The sequence below is a fragment of the Triticum urartu genome, chromosome 7A, assembly GCF_056163025.1.
Source record: "Triticum urartu cultivar PI428250 chromosome 7A, HENAU_Tu73, whole genome shotgun sequence".
NCBI lineage: Eukaryota > Viridiplantae > Streptophyta > Magnoliopsida > Poales > Poaceae > Triticum > Triticum urartu.
The window spans coordinates 260,654,501-260,657,745 of NC_141879.1; positions in this window are offsets into that span (position 1 = coordinate 260,654,501).

Sequence of the window (3,245 nt, forward strand, 5' to 3'; positions counted from 1 at the left end):
TTTAACACCTATCCGGATGACTATGAGTAGAAAAACCGGATATGTATAATGGATCAACCATTTGGAATAGCTCCAAGTGGAACGTGGTAGCAACATTTATGATATGACATAAAGTTTTGTGAAGTACATGCGGATCTGATTGTTGCAGACCCGTTGACTATAACCTCTCTCACAAGCATAACATGATCAAACCCAAAACTCATTGACTGTTAATCACATAATGATGTGAACTGGATTATTGACTCTAGTAAACTCTTTGGGTGTTAGTCACATGGGGATGTGACCTTGAGTGTTAATCACATAGCGATGTGAATTGGATTATTGACTCTAGTGCAAGTGGGAGACTGTTGGAAATATGCCCTAGAGGCAATAATAAATTAGTTTTATTATATTTCCTTGTTCATGATAGTCGTTTCTTATCCATGCTAGAATTGTATTGATAGGAAACTCAGATACATGTGTGGATACATAGACAACACCATGTCCCTAGTAAGCCTCTAGTTGACTAGCTCGTTGATCAATAGATGGTTACGGTTTCCTGACCATGGACATTGGATGTCGTTGATAACGGGATCACATCATTAGGAGAATGATGTGATGGACAAGACCCAATCCTAAGCCTAGCAAAAGATCGTGTAGTTCGTATGCTAAAGCTTTTCTAATGTCAAGTATCATTTCCTTAGACCATGAGATTGTGCAAGTCCCGGATACCGTAGGAATGCTTTGGGTGTACCAAACGTCACAACGTAACTGGGTGGCTATAAAGGTGCACTACGGGTATCTCCGAAAGTGTCTGTTGGGTTGGCACGAATCGAGACTGGGATTTGTCACTCCATGTAACGGAGAGGTATCTCTGGGCCCACTCGGTAGGACATCATCATAATGTGAACAATGTGACCAAGGAGTTGATCATGGGATGATGTGTTACGGAACGAGTAAAGAGACTTGCCGGTAACGAGATTGAACAAGGTATCGGGATACCGACGATCGAATCTCGGGCAAGTATCATACCAGTAGACAAAGGGAATTGTATACGGGATTGATCGAATCCTTGACATCGTGGTTCATCCGATGAGATCATCGTGGAACATGTGGGAGCCAACATGGGTATCCAGATCCCGCTGTTGGTTATTGACCAGAGAGATGTCTCGGTCATGTCTGCATGATTCCCGAGCCCGTAGGGTCTACACACTTAAGGTTCGATGACGCTAGGGTTATAGGGAAGGTATGTATGCGGTTACCGAATGTTGTTCGGAGTCCTGGATGAGATCCCGGACGTCACGAGGAGTTCCGGAATGGTCCGGAGGTAAATATTGATATATAGGAAGTGTGGATTTGGCCACCGGAAGTGTTCCGGGCATCACTGGTAATGTGCCGGGACCACCGGAAGGGTTCCGGGGGTCCACCGGGAGGTACCATCAGCCCCGGAGGCTTGCGTGGGCCAAGAGTGGGAAGGGACCAGCCCCTAGGTGGGCTGGGGTGCCTTCCACCAAGGCCCAAGGCGCCCTCAGGAGGAGAGGGGGCAAACCCTAGGGGCAGATGGGCCCTAAGGCCCACCCTAGGTGCGCCCCCCTCTCTCTTCCCCTTGGCCGCCACCCAGATGGGATCTGGGGGCTGCCGCCACCCCTAGGGAGGGAACCCTAGGTGGGGGCGCAGCCCCTCCCCTCCCCCTATATATAGTGGAGGTTTTGTGGCTGCCCAACACACGAGTCTCTCTCTCCCAAGGCGCAGCCCTACCTCTCTCCCTCCTCGTCTCTCGTAGTGCTTGGAGAAGCCCTGCTGGAGTACCGCACTCCTCCACCACCACCACGACGTCGTGCTGCTGCTGGACGGAGTCTTCCCCAACCTCTCCCTCTCTCCTTGCTGGATCAAGGCATGGGAGACGTCACCGGGCTGCACGTGTGTTGAACGCGGAGGCGTCGTTGTTCGGCGCTTAGATCGGAATCGACCGCGATCTGAATCTCCACGAGTACGACTACCTCATCCGTGTTCTTGCAATGCTTCCTCTGAGCGATCTACAAGGGTATGTAGATGCACTCCCCTTCCCTTCGTTGCTAGATTACTCCATAGATTGATCTTGGTGATGCGTAGAAAATTTTAAATTTCTGCTACGGTCCCCAACAAAACCTACTGTATTCCAACTTCTCTATGGTTTATAAACTCTTTTACTAGCCATAGATTCATTAAAATAAGCAAACAACAAACGAAAAAACAGAATCTTTCAAAAACAGAACAGTCTATAGTAATCTGTAACTAACGCAAACTTCTGGAACCCCAAAAATTCTAAAATAAATTGCTGGACGTGAGTAATTTATATATTAATCATCTGCAAAAATAATTAACTAAATAGCACTATCCAAATAAAAATGGCAGTAATTCTCGTGAGCGCTAAAGTTTCTGTTTTTTTACAGCAAGATCAAAAAGACTTTCCCCAAGTCTTCCCAACGGTTCTACTTGGAACAAAGGATCAAAAAGAAAGGAACAAACATATAATTGGGTTGCCTCCCAACAAGCGCTATCGTTTAACGCCCCTAGCTAGGCATGATGATTTCAATGATGCTCACATAAAAGATAAGAATTGTAACATAAAGAGAGCATCATGAAGAATATGAATAGCACATTTAAGTCTAACCCACTTCCTATGCATAGGGATTGTGTGAGCAAACAATTTATGGGAACAAGAATCAACTTGCATAGGAAGGTAAAACAAGCATAACTTCAAAATTTTAAGCACATAGAGAGGAAACTTGATATTATAGCAATTCCTACAAGCATATATTCCTCCCTCATAATATTTTTAGTAGCATCATGAATGAATTCAACAATATAACTATCACATAAAGCATTATTTTCATGATCTACAAGCATAGAATTTTTATTACTCTCCACATAAGCAAATTTCTTCTCATGAATAGTAGTGGGAGCAAACTCAACAAAATAACTATCATGTGAGGCATAATCCAATTGAAAGTTATCACAAGTTTCATGGATATCATTATTCTTTATAGCATACAAGTCATCACAATAATCATCATAGATAGCAGGCATGCTCTCATCATAATAAATTTGCACATCAAAACTTGGGGGACTAAAAATATCATCTTCATCAAACGTAGCATCCCCAAGATTGTGGCTTTGCATATCATTAGCATCATGGATATTCAAAGAATTCATACTAACAACATTGCAATCATGCTCGTCATTCAAAGATTTAGTGTGAAACATTCTAATGCATTCTTCTTCTA